The 23,288-nt window shown below is 46.5% G+C and overlaps 1 protein-coding gene and 1 pseudogene across 2 annotated transcripts in view; one reads left to right on the forward strand and one right to left on the reverse strand.

The window, feature by feature from the left end:
- SLC25A21 (solute carrier family 25 member 21) overlaps window positions 1–23,288 on the forward strand; it is a 334,345-nt gene that overhangs the window by 257,871 nt on the left and 53,186 nt on the right. The window lies entirely within an intron of this gene.
- LOC136638453 (5S ribosomal RNA) lies at window positions 14,057–14,173 on the reverse strand (annotated as a pseudogene).

Here is a 23,288-nt window from a genome sequence, read left to right on the forward strand (position 1 = left end):
GCAAGGAGTTCCACAGACCGACCACACACTGAGTAAAGAAATATTTTCTTTTGTCTGTCCTAACCCACCCAACACTCAATTTGAGTGGATGTCCCCTGGTTCTGGTATTATGTGAGAGTGTAAAGAGCATCTCCCTATCCACTCTGTCCATCCCCTGCATAATTTTGTATGTCTCAATCATGTCCCCCCTCAAGCGTCTCTTTTCTAGGCTGAAGAGGCCCAAACGCCGTAGCCTTTCCTCATAAGGAAGGTGCCCCCCCACGCCTACCTTTGCCGCTTATGTCGGCGCACTCCCAACAACACAAATGTCGGTGCAGGAAGCAGAGAGTGGGTGTCAATGGGCAATTTTCACAATGGAGAGAGGTGAAAAGCGGTGTGCCCCAAGGATCTGTCCTGAGGGGATGGACAGATGATGATAATACCATCATGTTATATACCATTGGAAAAGCAATTTAATGCAGAATGCAATGTAACAAATTACATTGGAATATCTGTATTCTATCAAAAGTTATGGCCAATTAACCAGAAAATGAAAACACAACTGCCTTATGGAACAAAAAGTGGGTTTTTTTAAACTCAAAAAAGACTTGTGAGCCTGAGGGCGCAATTCTAACCCACTTTTCAGCACCAACATAAAGGTAATGCAACTTCTAGGTAAAGGAACAAACATTGCCATACCTTGAGGAGGCCTCTGAGACTGCCCCCAACCGTAAGATGCAACAGATGCCCACTGACACAGCTATGCCAGTGCTGGAAGACTGGTTAGGATTGCACCCTGATTGATCTGAGAGCCAATTACATTTTATTGACATGTTGCAATGACATGTTATGAAACACCATGAAACCAATAAGGTGTTAATATGAGTCAGCTCGCATTTCCATGTATCATAATACAGTTACACCTGCTAACTGGGTAAAAAGGCACTTTTTCAAGTGGTACCCCTCTTATATTTAGCAGGGAGAGAATAACCATCCCTCTTTAAACCGATCAGGGGCACACTTTTTATTTATTTAGGGTACAATCCTAACCCGCGCTGGAGCAAGCACACCAGGAGGCTTGCACTGCATCCAACGTGGGATTGCAGCGAGCGGCGGCTCAGCCACGGGCAAGGGGAAGCTCTTCCCCTTACCCGTGGGTAAGGGCTGCGTGCCCCTATGGGTCTCCTCAGACCTGCACCACCTCTGGAGGTGGCGTAAGTCCGAGGAAAGCGGAGCGGCTTGAAACAGCTCCGCTCGCCCCGGGGATGGGGGTTGGGATCCAGCATAACTGCAGGGTCCCAGCCCCGCCCCTGGCTCCCTGTGCGCCTGCCCCAGGCCCGTCCTCCCCTCCCCTTCCCCTGCCCAGTAATGGCCCCTCCCGCCCCCCTCCCCATGCCCCCCACGCCTACCTTTGCCGTTTATGTCGGCGCACTCCCAACAACTCAAATGTCGCTGCAGGAGCCGCAGCGGAGGCTTCTGCTTCCGTCCGCACATTGGCACATCTGAATGTGCCGACGCAGCTCCCGCCTAAGGAGGCGCAAATGTGCTTTACGGCACGTTTGCGATTCTCCAGGGCCACCTATACTGGCATAACTGCCAGTTAGGATTGCGCCCTTAATTAATTAATTTGATTTTGTTGCGGGGGGTTACAAATCTTCCTTGTCTCCAGGTAGCAGATAGATGCCTTAACTATGCCACTGACTGGGGGGAGGCAGCACAGCAAGTGGGTGGTGAGCTGCTGGGGGGAGGGGGTGGGTCCCTCCCTTTTCATTTTTTAAACATGTCTGGGTGTGACGTCACTTCCGGTTGTGACATCACTTCCGGGGCCACATTTTGAGCTTGGCCCCGGGCTGCACAATCATTAGGTACGCCACTGGCCGCATGCTTTTCCATGGACTACGATGGGGTGGTTCTGCCTCACCCACCAGACCCGCACTGCACATCCCTGTATTAGAGCTAATGGGTATCGCAATGAAATAGGGCTGTGGTTCTCACACATTTAGCTCTGGGACCCACTTTTTAGAATAGGAATCTTGTCAGGACCCACCAGAAGTGATGTCATGACCAGAAGTGACAGCATCAAGCAGGGAAATTTTTAACAATCCTAGGCTGCAATCCTACCCACACTTACCCAGGAGTAAGTCCCAATGACTGTCATTGTTAAAAGAATATACATGGTAGCTTGTTAAAAGTACAGGTCTGTAACATTTGCCCAAATGCAGTCACATACCATGGCAGCATCAAGTCTAAGATATTAAAAATACAATATTGAAATGAATGGGGACCTACCTGAAATTGGCTCGTGACCCACCTAGTGGGTCCCGACCCACAGTTTGAGAAACACTGAAATAGGGGGTGCCCTCATGGCACCCAGGATTCAACCAGCGTAGCTCCAGGTGAAGGACAGGGGAGGAGTTGTAGCTGGCCACATGAGACCAATTCAGAGGGAGAGAGGTGTGTGTGTTCTTGTTTGGCCTCATAAGAGCAGCCCCACTGGATCAGGCCATAGGCCCATCTAGTACAGCTTCCTGTATCTCACAGCGGCCCATCAAATGCCCCAGGGAGCACACCAGATACCAAGAGACCTGCATGGTGGTGCCCTCCCTGTCGTCTGGTATTCTGACATAGCCCATTTCTAAAATCAGGAGGTTGTACATGCACCAGGTAGATGGGACTCGTCAGCCTGGGAAGGCAGCTCATCTGAGAGAAGGAAAACTCTGATCCCAAACCTCCACTGCCTTGTGGCTACATCCAGTTATGGAAAAGGCTTCAGGAGTCAACCTCGAGGCAAAATCCGGAGCCGGAGTCCCTGAGACAGTTCATGGCTGAACACAGTCACGTTCTGGCAACTCCTGCAACGCCGCTGGAACCAACCGTATGGATGCCAACAGCATGCCAACAATAAAGGATGCCAACAACAACATGCGCATCATGGCCTGTAACCCGTAATGGATTTTTCCTCCAGAAACTTGTCCAATCCCCTTTTAAAGGCATCCAGGCCAGATGCCATCACCACATGCTATGGCAAGGAGTTCCACAGACCAACCACACGCTGAGTAAAGAAATATTTTCTTTTGTGTGTTCTAACTCTCCCAATGCTCAATTTTAGTGGATGTCCCCTGATTCTGGTGTTATGTGAGAGTGTAAAGAGCATCTCCCTATCCACTCTGTCCATCCCCTGCATAATTTTCTATGTCTCAATCAAGTCCCCCCTCAGGCGTCTCTTTTCTAGGCTGAAGAGGCCCAAACGCCGTAGCCTTTCCTCATAAGGAAGGTGCCCCAGCCCTGTAATCATCTTAGTTGCTCTCTTTTGCACCTTTTCCATTTCCATTATGTCTTTTTTGAGATGTGGCGACCAGAACTGGACACAAGACTCCAGGTGTGGCCTTACCATAGATTTGTACAACGGCATTATAATACTAGCCGTTTTGTTCTCAATACCCTTCCTAATGATCCCAAGCATAGAATTGGCCTTCTTCACTGCCGCCGCACATTGGGTCGACACTTTCATCGACCTGTCCACCACCACCCCAAGATCTCTCTCCTGATCTGTCTCAGACAGCTCAGAACCCATCAGCCTATATCTAAAGTTTTGATTTTTTGCCACAATGTGCATGACTTTACACTTACTGACATTGAAGCGCATCTGCCATTTTGCTGCCCATTCTGGCCTAGTCAGCCTACACAATATACCAGGAGTGAATTGGGGTGGTGGTGCAGGGGTAAGAGTTTGCCTCTGCCTGCCACTGGCTTTCTGATGCCTTCTGGCACTGTAAACACAAAGGCAGGAATTTCCCTTGGACTAGTGGAAAGAATGGGAGGTCCACAAGAGCACCACCACCCCCTACAGCTTTTCACTCTTTCGGTTTTCTTTTTCTGGTGGCGCAAACAGTTTTTGCAGACTTTACATTTTCATATATAGAGGAAAAATATGTTTTTGTCTCTTGGGGTTGCGAATGAAGAAATCATCTCAAATTGAGGCCAAAGTATTTTTGAATTGTGTGATCTGCAAACAGCTCAAATAATAGCCCGTAGAGCTGTGCTGTGCCCAGTTGCATCTCAAGGAAGTGATAAGTCTGACACCTAGCAATGATGTCATCGGCTACATCGTTAACTCGTTTGGCAAAAATCCGTCCTTGTAAACTGGTTCAGGGTTCGCATTCTTTCCCCCCCCCCCAATACCATTCAAACAGAAACTAAATAATGGAACCCAGAATGCATCTCAAATGTGGTGGTCATGTTGCTTTTAAAAATCAGCAGCAATGTATTTTTCTGTAATTTGTGGTTTTGATTGCTGTTAATAATTAACTTCTCCCATAAAAGAAAACTTTCATTGTGTCAAGAAAAAAAAAATGCACTGAACATAGTACACGTCTCATAAATCACTTTTATGCCTTTAAAACAGCTGACTTTACATTTTTATTACATTATTTGAAAAGTATCATTTCATCTGGAAAGAATCAGCGTAAAATGTGATTGTCAACACAACTAGACCAGTTTTCTGGAGAAAATGGCTGCTTGTGAGGCTCTGGGCTATAATTATGCCAGGATTTTCTTCACAGACATTTGTTACAAGAAGCAGGAGATTTAGATGGGGATGTGCACAGGAAATACCTGGTGGACGTTGCAAACTGTTCTTGAGAGCAGAGCTGAGCTGCTCCTTTTTGCTTCCAGAAAGCAAATATGTCGTGATGAGCAGCAAGCTAAGCATCTGAAGTTGAACCGAAGTTGTGAAAGGGTCTGTGACGATGTTTGATGCAAGTCCGATCATCCCGCATGTATCCGCTTGCAGAATTATGCTTGATAGTTACAGCCCAGCCCTATCCTGCATTGGAACAGGCCGGCCAGCTGGCCTGCGCTGTGTTCCGTGCAGGGTTGGGGCTGGCTGTGGTGCAATCCAGGGCAACGGGAATCAATTCCCTTTACATGGCAGCAGCCTGAATGGGGATACTCAGATCTGCAGCACCTAAAGAGGCAGCGTGGATCTAAGCAGCCAGGAACTAGTCCAGGAGGAGCATTAGGATCCAGCCTGGTGCCACTCCCCTCCCAGGCCCAGCCCACCCACAGGCCCGCCTGCCCGCCTGCCACCTGCCCTCCCCCACCCTGGAACACCCCCAGACCGCCCTCCCTTTGCCCTCCCCAGACCCCCATGCTGGTTGTGGGAGGCCAGCACAAACATACCAGGTACTGGTGCACTGGAGGCTGAATTCATGCGCCAGCCTGCCTCCCCCTGCAGTGGCGCAAAAGTGTCTTACGGCACTTTTGCAACACCTCTGGACTGGCGCAAACCAGGCCTTAGGATTGCCCAAGTGCCTGAGAGCAGGGGCCTACTTCTGAGTAAATGTGTACAGGATTGCGCTTTTATTTCTGGGGGGGGGGATCATGTTGTATCAAAGGTAATCAGCATCTTCTTTTTTATTTTTTAGAAATAAAGACTATTGTTTGCTTGTAACGCGACTCTTACATCACCATTATTTTCCCCCCTTGCTATTTATTATTTTTGCAGCGCTGTCAGTGTTCTTGGTGCTTCTCCAGATTGCTGTGGCCAAGTGCTTGTGATTTAAAGTTGGGATCGACGTGTGCCACGCCTGAATCTAAGCCTGAGCCCAGCGATGCCTGGCCAAGTGACCGAGTGATCTCTGATGCAGAAACTGTTGTCCAGGGCAGGGAGGCTGCGAGCGTCCTTTGCAGAGGGCCCCACAGTTTGTCAGGCTGCCCCTGATGTATGTGATTAGGTCCCAAAGAACACACTGGTAATGCTAATCCATATTAATGATTGTGAAAACCGAACCAGATGGCAATATTTATTTTGGATTAATTAATCCAAAATAAATATCTTGAAAGCTCACCCTGATGCAGTGGAGCATTCACTCTGCTAAGCTGGAGTTTTTTTTTAAGTTTTTAGTGGAAGGAGAAGAAGGTAAGAAGGGAAGTAACGACCTTTGGGAAAGAAATAGCTGCACAGAAGGACCTTGAAAGATAAGAAAGGGAGGAGATGGAGCACACAAGTGGCACCTGAAGCCGCAGAGAGAATGTCCTCAGAAATTCTGCACATCTATAAAAATGAACTGTTTCCTCTGGTTAATTCAGGGTTGTTGTTTCTTTTAATCAATGCACTTCTACTCACCATATAACAATTAATCAAAAGAATAGCAACGGAACTCAAGCTGAAAGTCTAGACATGCTAAGGACTATCCTGCGTGCTTCGAGCAGCCGTGGTCGGCACCTTGGGAGAAGGGGGCTTTTGTCCCCTTCCGTCAGGTAGACGGAGTAGCCCCGCAATGGGGCTACTCGATTCACTGCCAACAAAAAGCTCAGCACCTCCGTGTGCCTCTGTGTGCGTTCGTGTTGGGTGGTGAGCCCAACGTGGAGACTTTGGATCCAGTAAGCTCCATGGAATACATTTATTTCTGAATAGACATGCGTGGGGCTGTGCTGTTAGACTTCCAGTAAAGATGCATAGGATAACCAGGAGTTACAGGGATGTGCGGTGGCTGGGAGGCAACTGAGGCAGAGCCCCTCCCACAGCGGCAACACTTTTCAAAGGACTCCAGAGGGGAAGCTCTGCCTCAATTGCCTCCTCAGCCACTGCATGTCCCCGATGAATTAAAGGTTCTAGCAAATTTCTTTATTTTAAAGGCCTTTTTGAGCACAATCCTAAGATTGTCTACTCAGAAGTAAGTCCCATTATCTTCAGTGGGACTTTCACTCAGAAAAATGTTCTTAGGATTGCAGCTTGTGGTTCTTAAACAGCATGCCACAGAATTACAGACATATTCCTAGTTTTGTTCTTAAAACTGGATGTGTGATTTCTGTTAAAACCTGCTATTTCATGCATAGAGCAAAAATGTGTCCTGTTTAAAACCACTTTGCTGCAGATGTCCTTTTTTCCCCAAGAGTGCGGTGTGTATTTTTTTAAAGGGCAGTTAGTGTGATTGTTGCTGCATCTGCTCATCTTTCATCTTTCACTAGATTCTCAAACGATGTTTCTGTTTGCAATTTCCTTCACGTAAATGCTGCAGCATTTGAAGAATTCAGAGATCTCATCTCTCTCAGGTGAACGAGATACTTGAGCATCGACATGGTTGACCACCAAACAGCTATTAATCTAAATGCAGAGACAGTGACAGCCATCTCTGTGTTCAAATGTGGATCCAATTAGTCATAAATCCTTGACAATCAGGTAGATTTTCTGCAGAATTTCCTTTGAACAAATGCAGATAAAGTGACACGTTCTCATTTTGCACGTTGGGTTTCCTTTTCTGTTTGCAAAAGCAGGATTAGATGGAAATAATTTATGTTTATGGGTGGACAAGGAGTTTCCTTGCGAAAAATAATAGCAAGAAAAATGTCATCATCCACACAGTACAACTGGCAAATATTGTTGCATTTGTTTCACAGTGTTTTCTTGCAGTTTTTTGACAAATTTCTGATTTGTTTCATAAAAATCCACTGTGTTCTGCAGTTTTCAATGGGAGAGAGTTATGTTTATATTACAGGGATCCCCACCAGGAAGGCCAGGCTGATTCCATTTTGAGAGTGTGTATAACATGTTGCCTAAGGGCCAATGTTTGCTCTCCTGCCTTTTATCTGCCCCCATCTAACAGGATTCATCTTCTCCAATCTTCAGTAGGCCTATAATTGCCCCAGGTCTCTCACTCTCTTGTGGATCATTGATGAACCACCACACGTCTTGTTCTGCATTAAGATATCCCGTGCTAAGCTACTTTGGTATGATTCAGGACTGAAATTGCTAAAACTACCCTGAGCCACACTGAGGACTTTGAACCCTGGAACACCTGACAGTCAGGTCTCCATAGATCTGCATCTGTACTCTTGAGTCTCCTCTGCAAGTCTGACCTGACTTCACATCTTTCCCAAAGTGGTTACTTGGACTAGAATCCAGGTGCCCCTTTGGATCGATTCCCATAGATGTTCAGCTTGATTGCCAATCCTTGCCAGGAACTTGACTGCCCAGGTCTCCGGTGAATACTTTCAGGATTGAAACACTCATTGTACTCGGGGTTTTCCTGAATCAGGATTTAAACTTTAGTGCTCACACAGGACAGTGCCTGCTGCTGACAGAAAGAATTAGGGTTTGTCCTTAGAATAAAGAGGGAGAGATAAAAGCTGGGTTTTCCAGCTACGTTTCGTTGCAAACATTTTTATTCCAGTGGATATTTTGCTTTTGGAAAAAGCCAACTTTTATTTTCCTTTCATTGTAATACAAACAAAGACACCAGATAATGACATCTTGTGTGTCCAATTTATAATATCCAAGCAAAGGAAAGTCACCTTCTCATCCAGGCTGGGTATGAATCAAATTCCTGTTGTGCAGCAACACTCCCCATCCTTGTTCAGTGACTGTTTGGAGGATTTGCAAGTGCTGCTGGGAGCTGCATTCAACCTGCCAGGCTCGGTTTCTGTTTCCAGGTCATGCAGGATCATGCAAGTTCTTTGAAACATCTGGCTATTGTGACTTGTGACCCACTCAGCTGAACTCAGTTCACCAACCATGTAGGGCAGCCCACTAGCGGTTCAATTGGCCTGCTTATTCTGCCTATATAGGTTGGAAAGAAAAAAACGAGAGGAATTGCCAAGCATCTTACGCAGCTTTTTTCAACCAATGTGCCGTGGCATATTGGTGTGCCACGGGTGGTCTGCAGGTATGCCATGGGAGTTTGGGGATGGGTCATTTGTTAGTAGGGCTATTGGGGGATGTGAGCCCCCCACCAGCAGAGTGGTGTGCCTTGTCAATTGTCACAAAACTGATGGTGTGCCTTGACAATTTAGTGCCTTGTCAGTTCGCCATGAGATGAAAAAAGTTGAAAATCACTGATCTAACCGGAAGAAAATAGTGGGGAGATGCATATTGGTGTTTCTCCTGATTCTCATAAGTTCTCATGAGAGCATGTTGGTGCTTTGTTTCTGTTGCGGGTGAGAACAATGTTTCGTTGCCAGTGACTGATGTGTGATGTTCCCTGTCTGTCGAAGGCTGGTGCACAGCTTGGTCTCAGGTGATCCATACAGAGGAATGAGGCCCTGGGAAGCCAAAGCACCACCTGACAGTCTCTGCATATCGTCCTCCTTGACAGAAGGTCTTTGTTTAGAACTGTTGGCAATTGCAGTCTTTTCCAACTTAAGATAAGAGCCAACCTTCTCAGGTGATGTCCTCGATCACTCCCGATGACAGACTCTTGCATGCAAGTTTTTTCAGGTGTTCTGTTTGCTCAGTAATCCTTCAATGCCAGACTTTTCTAAATAGTGAGCAGGTCCCATCAGTAATGGACATCAGCCATTAAGCTGGTAATATTTGCCATATATCAGATTACGGCTCTGCTCTTCCAGCATGATGAATGCCTGTTATGCTTTGAAAGAGATAAAATGCAACACTTTTTAGAGTATTCCAAGACTGCTGCCCTAGAAGTTTATTCCACACAAATGAACATAAAGGGGACAACTGCATCTCTTTATTCATGAATCACAAATGCACCAATTGTAATTTAAGTTCCATCTTTCATAAATAGCCAGCAGTTTATATCAATTCCAAATGTTGACAACACTTATTTCCACACACTGTGCATTATTTATTTATTTATTTGATTTTTTTAATCCCACCTTTACACCTTTTTTCCTGAAGGGCATCCAAGGCAGCTCACAACAGATTAGAAATACATATAGAATAAAATGCAAAAAAATAAAATAAAATATAAGAATAAAATAAAGACAACATCCCTGGGTTTAGTTTCTCTTTCCATAAAGTGTGAATATCTTGGTTTTATCTGCACAAAATCTAGTGCATTTAACAAAATGACAGTGAAAAGCAAACTTTTGGCCTTTGCCATGAAAAAATAAAGGCCTGAAAGGGGCTTCTACCTGCTTCAGAACAGTCAGGACAGATGGTGCACCCTCTCAGAAACTGCCAGGACCTCAGCCAACAGCACTTCTCCTGTTTGCTTTACCCCACCCACTCCTGAACAGACACCAGTCAGTCACCTTTACTGCCTTGGTGGAATTGGAAGATGGAAGCATGTAAGACACCAAAGCGAGGTCTTAAACCTTGGCCTCTTAGCAGTCAGTCTTCTGTCCCACTGAGACAACATCCAAAGCAACAGACTAGCTGGACCAGCCTTGCTGATCCACAACACCCCAATCTACAGCAGTCAGCCCAAGAGGAACCAGGTTGACCTCAGGAACCAATGAAGGCCCTGCTGTTCCAATGTATAGAACTCTTCTGGGTTTGGCTGTCCAGTCCAAGCAAACTGTCACACCAAGAAGCCTTTGAGATTCCCTTGTTTTGCCTCACCTGCCTGACCTAGTATTGGACTAACTTCTTAGCATCAAACTCATCTGTCTCTGTTTGCACCTTATCTGCCCCTGCCAGACCCAGACCCAGCTACAGTTTGGCCAAAGTCTTAGCCAAAGTCAAGCTACAGTTTGACCAGTCTTATAGTTTGGCCAAAAGAATTGTGTCCCAGCATCATGGTGACAAAACTTTGACCTAACCTTCCAGATGAGCCCACCCAGAGGTTTAATGTAGATGTTGAAAAGCATTTTCCCCTGGGGGCTGGGGATAAGAATAGTCCCTCAGTTTGGCTGTACTTGTCGTAAGAGGCGACTAAACAGCCACTGGGTAGATGGGACTCGTCAGCCTGGGAAGGCAGCTCATCTGAGAGAAGGAAAACTCTGATCCCAAACCTCCACTGCCTTGTGGCTACATCCAGTTATGGAAAAGGCTTCAGGAGTCAACCTCCAGGCAAAATCCGGAGCCGGAGTCCCTGAGGCAGTTCATGGCTGAACACAGTCACGTTCTGGCAACTCCTGCGACGCTGCTGGAACCAACCGTATTGGCCTCTGCCTTTCCATTGGACCATTTCAGCGACGTGGAGAGGGGGAATTTGCTGCATGGGTAACAGCCTATCCTCCATACCTACTTTACCCAGGCTTCGCGCACTGGAGAGGACACTCTGTTCCAGAACCACCATTCAGAGCGTGACACCATAGTCTTCCGAGACTGAAGGATGCCAACATGAAAAGCATTGGAGACAAAACCAATCATTGTGGTACCCCATGAGCCAAGGGGAAAACTGTAAGAACATAAGAACAGCCCCACTGGATCAGGCCATGGGCCCATCTAGTCCAGCTTCCTGTATCTCACAGCGGCCCCCCAAATGCCCCAGGGAGCACACCAGATAACAAGAGACCTCATCCTGGTGCCCTCCCTTGCATCTGGCATTCTGACATAGCCCATTTCTAAAATCAGGAGGTTGCGCATACACATCATGGCTTGTACCCCGTAATGGATTTTTCCCCCAGAAACTTGTCCAATCCCCTTTTAAATGCATCCAGGCCAGATGCCGTCACCACACCCTGTGGCAAGGAGTTCCACAGACCAACCACATGCTGAGTAAAGAAATACTTTCTTTTGTCTGTTCTAACTCTCCCAACACTCAATTTTAGTGGATGTCCAACAGTCTCTCAACACCACCTTCAGAGGCAGACTCTTCAAGACTGACTGGAATCCTTGAAAAATAATGCCTGTAGCCTGATACCTGCAAGGTGACGTAGAGCCCAGTCCTATCAACTTTCCATCGCTGATGCAGCCACACCAATACGGCGTACTGCCAGAGGCTCCTCAGGAGAAGGGGACTTTTTCCCCCTTCCCCTGGGTAAAGCAGGTATGAGGTCGAAGTCACCGCTAGGCTAAGCTGGCCCGCCCTGGGTAAAGCGAGTAGCCCTGCAATGGGGCGACTCGATTCTTCAGCGACCCAAAGGTCACCGTAGAATCAAGAGCTTCCATGTCGGGCAGTCAGCACAACATGGAGGCTCTGGATCTGGTGGAGCAAAGCTCCACTGGTCCCGCCTCCCTCCTGCCCGCTCCCTCACCTGGCACGCCCCTCTCCTCCCTCTCCCCATCCTCCCTTTGCCTCCCCCTGCCCAGGAACGCCTCCTCCCTGCCTCCCCCCACGCCTCCACCTGTCTCTCTGCTGCTCAGCGGTCTGCATGACAGCCGAGCGGTAGTGCTGAGGTGCTCGCCCAGTGCTAGAACTGGCAGCGCACTGGGGCTAAGGCCCGCAAACGTACCTTACAGCACATTTGCATACTGCTGGGGCATACTGCTGGTGAGCCGGTGCGCAAAGTTTAGGATTGGGCCCTAAATCAGTCTGATTTATGCATTATATGGGCTATACTAAAATTATTGTTAGTTCATATCATGGAAATCATAATGAAAATCACAGTTATACTGTGTTTCATATACACATTGCACATGGAAGGCATTCATCAGAACCTGCTTTAAGGTATTACTGCAATCAATATATCAACAGTTGCTTAAACTAGTGAGGTTGCCAAAATTCACCACACTGTGAGCTTAAATAGTACTTGGGGAAATGGTTGCAATTAGGAATTAAGCAAAAGTTTTCATAGGCTTCCCCCCCCCCCCCCCCCAATGAGGTTTTCATTCTTGCATTTACTTTCATGCAGTTATTGGACTCTTGGAGCTAGATCAGGGCTGGTGCCCCAGTAATGGTGAGGGGAAGTTCTAGTTCTTCAGAAATTGTCATCTGCACACACCTACATAACCTCAAGATGTGGGGACTGTCTAGATAAATTCATGGATGAAAAACCTGTCGATAACTAAATGAAGCCTCTATAGAAAAAGGCAGTCTGTTTCTGAATACCAGGCAATATGCCTTTGAATTGCTGGCCATAAACAAATGGACAAGACCATAACCTCCGTACTCTGAATCTGAGGTTCCTGGAACTGCCTGGCTGTCTGCTCTGGAATGCAGAATGCCAGACTTAATCCACCTTTTGGCTGATCTAGCTGTGCAATTTCAGTGTCCTTCTGAATTGCATCCACCTCAATGGAGTGGCATGAGAGAGTCTGAATAACAGCATGGAAAGAAAAAAAATTCCTTGGCTAATTTTTGTTTCCTGTTTCGTCATGAATGACTCGACCTATTCAGAAGAGTCTAGATTAAATTAAAACCAGAAACAATTATCATCAATATAAAGAAGGGTTGTTTTCATATCAGTTTTGTCCTGTATACTAATTCCTCATAGAGAATTTTGTTTGATATGATGCCAGATTATAGGAAATCCAGGGTAAAAATCTGAAAGTGTCTGGGAACAGAAAGTAACCTTTAGTGTTTGGGGCATTCTTTTAAAAAAAGCACTGGATTAACAGAACGGAGTGAACGGGGGATGTTGGAGCATTCTTGTAATTTGATTATTTATGCATTTCCCCTAAATTCAGAATTTCTTTAGAAATATTTTATCTATGTGCTTTATTTACTTAGCTGCAAAATTTCCTTGGGCATCCACATCAATGCTGAACTTCTGAACTTTTTTTCTTTTTAAAAAAATGTAAAGAAAACAGAGATTTTGTATCACCAGTCACACAAGTAATAAAGTTACTCTGGTATCCGCTGAGTTTTACTGCGCTCATTACCAGACTGTTCACGTTTGCTCATTGCTGATTCCTCTTGCAAGCTCTTTATCCTCAAAACGTGACTAAAAACAGAACAGCAGAGAAGAGATCTATTTACATGCATTTGAATCTTGCACAAAACCCTCACTTTAGATTCCTTCAGTTTATCTCACTAAGGGCACAATCCTAACCAATATCCAGCACTGACATAGCTGTGCCAATGTGGTGTGCACGGCATCCTGCAGTGGAGAGGCAGTCAAGGGGGCCTAATCAAGGTAAGGGTATGTTTCTTTTCTTATACTGGGGCTGCATTGCGGCTAGGTCACTGCTGGAAAGTTGGTTAGGATTGCACCCTAAAAGCCTGCTAGCTCACACATCTAAGATGTGTTCACATCCCACAAACCATCTCCATCAACGTCCATTTTCCCCAGTGACTTCTATTCCCTAACCCATTCAGCAGCTCCATATCAGTCTTCCAACTTTGGCCATCCCAAAGGCCAGAAAATCCCCATTCTGGGTTCTCTGCCTCATATATCCTCCCTTGTATTCCTCTAGCAGGCAGTCTCAGACCCTTGGAGGAGGCCTCACTGTTGGCCTCACTCACTGGTTGGTTGGCAACCTTCAGTCTCGAAAGACTATGGTATAAGCCTACAGCACCCGGTATTCCCAGGTGGTCTCCCATCCAAGTACTAACCAGGCCTGACCCTGCTTAGCTTCTGAGATCAGATGAGATCAGGCATGTGCAGGGTAACAGTTGCTGCCTTACTCACTGTGTTATAGATTTTAGGGGTTTATTCCGTATTTATCTGACCAGATGCCTGACTAAGGGCCCAATCCTAAAGAGTGCGCTCCAGCTTACTGCTGGCATGCGCTGTTGCAAATGTGCTGTGAGGCATGAGGCTGTGAGGAGGTGGAGGGAGGGCAGGGAGAGGGTGGGGGGGCAGAGGGAGGACGGGAGGAGGTGTGCTAGGGGGAGGAAGTGGGCCAGGAGGATCCTCAGCCTCTGTGTTGGTATGTCTGCCTGACACAGAGGCTTCTCATTCTACGCTGACCGTTGGGTTGTCATAGAATCGAGTAGCCCCATTGTGGGGCTACTTTCTTTGCCTGGGAGAAGGGGACGAAAATCCCCTTCCGAGGAGCAGCAGCGGCTGCCCGTGGTACGCTGAATGCAGTGGCAGCCATTTTTTGTGTCGCTGCAGCCCCGCACGCCGGACAGCTCAGATACCTCCCTTGAGGACTGAGCTATCAGAGCAAATCAACATTCTCCACCAGTTTTGCAACAGGGCTCCTCTGGAGGAAGAAGGTCTGCATGTTTTGCCTGGGAGCTTTGGGTCTCTTATGGCACAGTAACAGGGAGCAATTATTCATGTGGGAAGCCTGGGGACAGGGCTACAAAATTTTCTTACTGGTCTTCTGGAGACATGCTGTATAAGCCACAGGGGATGTTGTCTTCATTAGAGCCAGAGTCATGGTCAAGTGTTTCTCAGCATTATCCAGCAGTTGAAAGCCTCACTTACCCAAGCTGGCTCTCCGCACGCTGGTGCAATTCCATTCCTGGTACAGAGCCATTGACATGCCACAGACCCAGTTCATGACACTTCTGCTTCTCACAGCTGGCTTTCAGGACCTTGCAGGATGATTAATGAGGATGCTTCCAAGGTGTCTGCATTCTGCAGGCAAGAGGACCCTGGTGGGGACCATTGTTCCTTCCAAGGAAAGGGTGCCAAACTTCTGAATAAAAGTGCATCTGCACATTGGCAGCCTCTCTTAATGATAGGAATCACTTTGTGCTGTCCAGTCTGTTTTTCTGGGCTTCCAGATGTCTAAACTGTTTTGTTTTCACTCTTTCTCTCATTTCCATTCCCATTTGAAGTTGACTAAAAAGTTGAATTCTCACCTAGTATTTATTTTGGGTTTCTCCCTAGTTCCCTACAATGAATACTTTGCGGAAATCAAATGACATGCCCGTGGTGTAAGGAGAGGACTAAAAGGATTTGTCTGGTGGGTGTGCTGCTTGAATAGCTGTTACATTTTGACATGGGCAAGAATGGCAGCTTAAGGACTCTGCTATTAATTCATGATTTGTCAGCCCTGGATTTGGAAAAGACTGCAGAGCTATGGCTTGATCCTAACCACATGTATTGGGAAACCAATCACATTGCTTGGAAAAGAATTTACTTCCAAGCAGCATGCTTAGGATTAAAGTGTAAGGCCCCAATCCCATCCAATTTTCCAGTGCTGGTGCAGCTGTGCCAATGGGGCATGCACTGCATTCTGTGGTGGGGAGACAGTCTTGGAGGCCCCCTCAAGATCTGGGCACATTTCTTCCCTTACCGTGGGGCTGCCTTGAGGCTCCAGCAACAGTGCTGGAGAGTTGGATGGGATTGGACCCTCTGTCATTTAGTGAGATCATATCCTTATCCTCCTGGCCTAGGGTCATAGTTTCAATTTTAAAACTATGCAGACACCCCACACCTGTAGAGGTGAGAAACCTGAGGTCATACCTGAACCCAAGAGTCTTGTGTGGCAGCAGGTTGTGTTGCTACTAATTGAGTCACTGCCCCAGCTGTGTTTACCTATCTCCAGCCATTCGGGGTGAGTGATCTTTGTCCCAGGACCTTTGGAGTGGGCTTTACTTTGAATTTAGCGGGAACACGGAGTGGGGAAAAATCCATCCCTTGGCTACCATCCAAAATGGCAATGGGAAGTGGATAATGGAGAGAGTCTGTTTTCCTCATTTCTTAAAATCCATTTTACCTTCTGAGTTCCCAAGTTAATGGGAACATTATTTAGCAATCAGTTATCGGGAAATGCGGGCTTAAGTACAGCTAAATTAGAGCTGAGCCCAGATGGTTAATGAAGACTTAACCGACAAGGGGGTGACTCTCTGCAACCCAGTTCCTCCTCTGTTTTTATCACTGTGAAATGTCAAAGTGCCATCAAAGGGCCATCAAAGGGGCACATCATCCCCATACAAATACATTTTGAGACATACAAAATTATGCAGGGGATGGACAGAGTGGATAGGGAGTTGCTCTTTACACTCTCACATAATACCAGAACCAGGGGACATCCACTAAAATTGAGTGTTGGGCGGGTTAGGACAGACAAAAGAAAATATTTCTTTACTCAGCGTGTGGTCGGTCTGTGGAACTCCTTGCCACAGGATGTGGTGTTGGCGTCTGGCCTAGATGCCTTTAAAAGGGGATTGGACAAGTTTCTGGAGGTAAAATCCATTATGGGGTACAAGCCATGATGTGTATGCGCAACCTCCTGATTTTAGAAATGGGTTATGTCAGAATGCCAGATGCAAGGGAGGGCACCAGGATGAGGTCTCTTGTTATCAGGTGTGCTCCCTGGGGCATTTGGTGGGCCGCTGTGAGATACAGGAAGCTGGACTAGATGGGCCTCTGGCCTCATCCAGCGGGGCTGTTCTTATGTTCTTAACTACAATTCCCAGGAAGCCTTGCAGGTCTCTTGTTATCTGGTGTGCTCCCTGGGGCATTTGGTGGGCCACTGTGAGATACAGGAAGCTGGACTAGATGGGCCTATGGCCTGATCCAGTGGGGCTGTTCTTATGTTCTTATGTTCATACTACTAAAGTGTGTGTGTAGTGGGAAATGTGGGAAAGGACAGGCTGCGGGAAGGACTTCTGGCGTGTCGGGGGGATTGAGGTGCACAGAAAACTTGGATTCCTTTGAACACACACACAGACCTCATAGAGGAGGTGAGGGCTGTACCCGAGTGCTGCCCTGATGCTGCCAGCAGCAGAGAGTGGGGTGCAGGGACACGTCCACATCCCGTAGGGACTGGCAGGCAGTTCTCTCCCTTCAGGCTGGATCCAAAGGTGGCAGAAGGGAATGAAGCATGGAGAATGCACCTTCTAGACATGCTGCTCGTGAGCCGCCAGTTTCCCTCCTTTCCACTTGAAGAGGGTTTGTCTTTTTGCAGTTTGAAGGACAGAGGAGATTGTGTGGGCTGAGACTGCACAAACAAAACTCCCTGAGTCCAGACTGTGGAGCTGCCACAGCTTCTCCACCAGGTAGTAGCCAAGTCCTAAAAAAAAGTGCCCAGGATTGCCATTCCAGGTGAATTGACTATTTGCACTGGGGTATACCGTTGGAGATACTCTCCTGTGAAAGCCACAACCATTTCTGGGGATCTTACAGCACAATTAGGCCAGCCCCTCCACGAGGTCAACTGTAGCCCTGTTCCAAGGCACTTGCTTCAGCCAGCAGATTGGTGAGGGCACCCATCGCTGTCCACCTATTTGCCTTCACCACACCACTTTCACTTTGAACAGGGGTCTCCAGACCCTGGCCCACAGGCCCCATCCAGCCCTCCGCAGGTTTTTAGTCATCCTATGAGTTCCTCAGCCTCCCGGAGTGAAAAAGGTGCCGCTAGAGGTTCTAAATGTAATGCAATCTAATGGAAGAATTTCCTTCATTACATTCAGTACCCCTAGTGGCTGAATGAGATATATATGATGCTGGGAGACCTGTAATATATAGGTTGTGCCTCGTTATCCACTGGAGTTCTGTTCCGGAACCCCTTGTGGATTAAAAACAAAAACAGTGTAACAAATCAGTGGAAAAATTGCTTTAAAGACCCATTTCCAGGTTTCTTGCTCCTGTATTGTCACCCCAGAATGCGTTGTTATAGATGCTATACCACATTCAGCCACTAGATGGGGTGAATAATGGAATCTAATTGAATGAGATTATAATTATTTAACAACATGAAGCTCGGAAATTGAAGTTTGGTACTTTTTTCCCCTTGTTACAAGGCATTTAAAGGTGAACCCTGGTGTCAGTGCTAAGTCAAATCAATGGATACCAAATCTGTGGATACCAAGGTCCCACTTTTAAATAAAAATATTAATTAAATGTCTTTGTTCAAATTAAATGTTGAGTCCCTTTGGGGAGAAAATCGGGGTAAAAATAAAGTTGTTGTTGTTGTTGTTGTGCTAAACGTGTAAAGAACAGAAAATGAAACTAAATTTTTTTTTTAATTTCTGTCATGGTTTGCTTGAGGCTTTTTCAAAATCAGTTCCACCCCCCCCTCTTCCTGTGCAAGTCAATTTTGGCCCCTGCACCCCACTTCCTTCCTCTTAGTATATTTAATCAAGCTCTCAGCGCATTGGTTCTCCATGTATGTATTATGCATTTATTTTCCGGTCCTTGTACCACATCAGATATACAATGCAGCCTTCATGCTGAAAAGTTTGGAGACCCCTGTCCTTGAAGAAGGATTTGAAACAGAAGAGGGGATCAAAGAAGACATGGGGGGGGAGTGCTAAGATGGTACACTAGAAAGTGAGAAGCACAGAGGCAGAAGGTGGCACATTATTGGGTAGGGGGTACAGCATTCAGCCTGCTGCCTCAGACATCAGGAGGTCTTCAACCAATCCTGAGGATAATCCCATGCATATATACTCAAAAGTAAGCCCCACTGAGTTCAGGTAGGTGTGTATAGAATGGCAGCTTAAAACCCATTTTTGACAGTTGTACACATTTGGTCCCTGTTGTATATTTGCAACTTTGGGCAGAAATGGTTTAAACTGTGCACATTCAGAGGAATTTGAATTAATGAGGGAACGTGCTGTCGTTCATCTGGAGTAATTTTGCATTTGAGATATAGCAGAACACGAATATATGGAAGTGGATGTTTTAAAATAGTACTTCAGCAAATTGAGAGAGACAAAATGTACAGATAGTATAGCTATATATTTCAATTTTCAGTGAAACATGGAAATAAAAAATATATGCCACTGTATAAAGGTGATTTATCCTTTCCATTTCCATTTGGAAAACATTTCCAAAATGTTTTCCCCCCTGTTTCATTGAGCAATTATATTTGTGCAGCGCAATCCTATCTTGTGCTGGAACAGGCAGGCCAGGAGACCTGCCCTGTATCCAGCACAAGATAGGGCACCAAAGTGGCTCAGCCGGAGGTAAGGGGAAGCTCTTCCCCTTACTCTTGGATAAGCCACTGCAGCCCAGATGGGTCTCCTCAGACTTGCGCCACCTCCAGACTCATGCTGCTCGGGAATGGGGGCCAGAATCCAACAACAGTATACCCTAAATCAGTTGCGGCCTGTATAAGAACAGCACCAAGTCCCAGTGCCTGAGGAAAACTGTGGCCTCTGAGGAAGCTCACCAAAGCTGTGGCCAAAATGGCAGGTTTTAGTTTCTAGCTTTTTATTCTAGTGTTTTTAGTTTTTAGTTTCAATTTGTAGTTATTTTAGCTTTGTGCCTTTGGGGTTTTAGTATTCAGAGTTTTTAGCTTGGTTTTAGTTTTAACTTTTTAGGTTTTAGTTGTTTTTAGTTTTCAGTTTTTAACTTAGATTTTTAGTGTTGGTGATAGTTCGCTCCCCCCCCCCCTTTTAGGATTGGTTTAGGATGCTAGACCATGGCATCTGGCCTGAAAAACTGATAAGTTCAGTGTGGATTCCAGCCGTGAAAGCCTGCACATGTTTATCTCACAGGTTTGCTGTGAAGATAAAATCAAGGGGCCCCCTAGCCACTGCCCTGAGCTCCTTCTGAGAAGGGCCAGTGAAAAAGTCTGGAACAGCAGCAATAATTCGGATGGTGCTGCAGCTGAAGATGTATTGAAATGATCTTGCATATGGAAGTGGCATCTCATCTTGGCTGAAGGGGGACCGTGTTGGGCTGATCAAAAGAGCAGCAATAAAGAAAACATTTCAAACAGGGAATCAAACTTGCTGAGGCAGGTTGGCGTTCAAAGCACGCAGTCCAGGTTGCTTGAAAAGTAAATTCCGTAAGGACCGTCACATGACATAGCATGCGCCTCACTTTTAAGCTAGACAGACACTTCTTGACTCAGATCATAGGAAAAGGAGACCTCAGTGAAAGAATGTGCCAGTTGATGAGGAGAGAGAGGAAAGGCTCCCAACTGAGGACGTTCAACAGTTTTCACAAACAAAAAGAGAAAACAGTCAGGCCAAATAGTTCAGTGGCAAGAGTGCGTTTGTTTGGGATGTGTGACACTGAGCTTCAGCTCCTGACTCAGCTATCCAGTTCAATGGGTGGTCTTGGGCAAAATATTCCTGCACTGCCTCTCCTCTCCGTCACTCACAAAGAGACAAAAACTACAGGTAGTTCTGTTAGTCCAGGAGAAAACAATCGTCCAAAATTAACTGGGGGTCTACTTTTAATGGCACTCCAGAAGCTTTTGGAGGGCCAACAGGAAGGTCACAAGGCTCCATGCAGCTGGGTAAGTATGAGGGGGTAGCATGTTGCAGGGGGGCGGCATGCCATGGACCTGGCCCTGCTGGTAGAGGGGCCAGGTCCTTAAGTGATCCTCCAATGCCAGTGAGTTGGCAGTGGAGCAAGCAGTGGAGGGTTTTCTGGATAGGAAGCCCATGGGGAGTGGATCTGGCAGCAATGGCACACGCCGACTCTTAGTTCCTCTTTTGCAAGCTTCCCATTTCCCTCCTCGGACATTCACCCCCCAAAATAGTGTCCATGAAGACTTATAGGCAACTTAAGGCCTTGCTTGGAGGTAAGTACTTGGAGGAACTGTCCCTCTTCAGTCCAGTATGGTGTCTTTTCCAGTGGCTGCTGCTGCTGTCTCTTATGTATTTCTTGTTTGTTTGTTTGTTTGTTTCAGATTGTGAGTCCTTTGGGGACAGGGAATCATTTATTGATTTATTTGCTATGGAAACTGCTTTGTGAACGACTTTTTGTTGAAAGTGGTATAAAAATATTCTTAATAATAATTACAATTTTTTTTTACTTGCCTCAAGTTTGTCCCGGGTCGCCCCCATCCCCCACCATAGGGTGCAATGCGCACCTTTTTGGGGCGGCTGCTCTGGCACTGGTGGTGGGGGATAGGATTAGGCTGTTCATTCAATTAGGCCAAGTTTAGTGAAGACAAGATATCAGATTTTATTGCACCAAAGGCTGGCCTCCCTTTGAAAAACAAACACAAGCAGGCTCTTGTACTATTGGGAGCACTGTCGCTCTTCTTTGAAGCAGAGGGCAAAAATCATGACAACAGTGGCCACCCCAAAATTAGCAAAACTGGACATTAATTTTTGGTGGAGCAACTTTACAAGGTTGTTGACAGGGACAAACTGCACTAGGAACTCCTTAGGAATGCAATTGAATAAATATTGGTATCTAGAATGTTTATAGTGCTTTTCTGTGTTTCAAATCACTTTATGCTTATTATCCCATTTATAGACGTGGGAGAAAATGGTTTTATTTTTTTCACAGATTTTGTTGTTTTCCAAAGTGCAGAAAGTGGCGTGTTTTTATTTAAAATTTACATTATAATTCTAAATTATAAAAATTTTAAAAGTGTACCAGGAAGGTAATATATGTGGTATAGTGTCAGCAGATGCAGTCACAATCATTACCCATGCACATCCATTAAATAATAAATAAAAACCAGGTAAAATGGTTTTAATTTTTCACAGATTTGGGTTTTTGATTTTGTTTTGTTTTTACAAAACTGAGGAGTGGAGAAAGTGGTGTTACGTGTTTTTATTACATTATCCCCATTTTCTCCCACCTCTACTCATTTATTATATCAACAATACATGGGCACTGGGCAGTCCATTATGGCTCTGGCCTCAGGGAAGGTGCCCCCAGTCCTTTTGGTTGCCCTGCACCTTGATATCAGCTTGACTTTTTGTGATGTATCGAAAACTGTACACCATAGATTAGTATAAAGCATAAGTGCCCAAACCCCAGCCCTGGGGCCACTTGCGGACCTCGAGGAGTTTCAATCCGGCTTGCTGAGAGCCCCCAGTCTCCAATGAGCTCTGGACCTCTGGAGACTTGCTGGAGCTCGCGCTGGCCCGACGCAGCTGCTCTCAGCATGACGGCCAATTGTTCGACCTCTTGTGTGAGCTGTGGGACAAGATAATGTGTTAGAGATAATGGGCAAAACAGAGAGATAGCAGAAGCGCAAACCTGCAGAGGCAGCGTGTGGTGCTCAGAGCACAGGGGAGAACGCCAAAGAAAGAAGGCAAGACCCAAGGAAGTCCCAGCATCACAGTCTATTTACGGGCAGTATTTACAAGTAGAAGTATTGTATTGGCAACCTTCAGTCTCGAAAGACTATGGTATCGCGCTCTGAAAGGTGGTTCTGGCACAGCGTCTAGTGTGGCTGAAAAGGCCAATCCGGGAGTGACAATCCCTTCCACACCGGGAGCAAGTGCAGTCTGTCCCTGGTCTGTCTCCCTGGCTATGGGCCTTCCTTCTTTGCCTCTTAGCCTCAGACTGTTGGCAAAGTGTCTCTTCAAACTGAGAAAGGCCATGCTGCACAGCCTGCCTCCAAGCGGGCCGCTCAGAGGCCAGGGTTTCCCACTTGTTGAGGTCCATCCCTAAGGCCTTCAGATCCCTCTTGCAGATGTCCTTGTTTCGCAGCTGTGGTCTACCTGTAGGGCGCTTTCCTTGCACGAGTTCTCCATAGAGGAGATCCTTTGGGATCCGGCCATCATCCATTCTCACGACATGACCAAGCCAACGCAGGCGTCTCTGTTTCAGCAGTGAATACATGCTAGGGATTCCAGCACGTTCCAGGACTGTGTTGTTTGGAACTTTGTCCTGCCAGGTGATGCCGAGGATGCGTCGGAGGCAGCGCATGTGGAAAGCGCTCAGTTTCCTCTCCTGTTGTGAGCGAAGAGTCCATGACTCGCTGCAGTACAGAAGTGTACTCAGGACGCAAGCTCTGTAGACCTGGATCTTGGTATGTTCCGTCAGCTTCTTGTTGGACCAGACTCTCTTTCTGAGTCTGGAAAACGTGGTAGCTGCTTTACCGATGCGCTTGTTTAGCTCGGTATCGAGAGAATGAGTGTCGGAGATCGTTGAGCCAAGGTACACAAAGTCATGGACAACCTCCAGTT

This window comes from Tiliqua scincoides, chromosome 1, assembly GCF_035046505.1.
Source record: "Tiliqua scincoides isolate rTilSci1 chromosome 1, rTilSci1.hap2, whole genome shotgun sequence".
Classification (NCBI taxonomy): Eukaryota; Metazoa; Chordata; class Lepidosauria; order Squamata; family Scincidae; genus Tiliqua; species Tiliqua scincoides.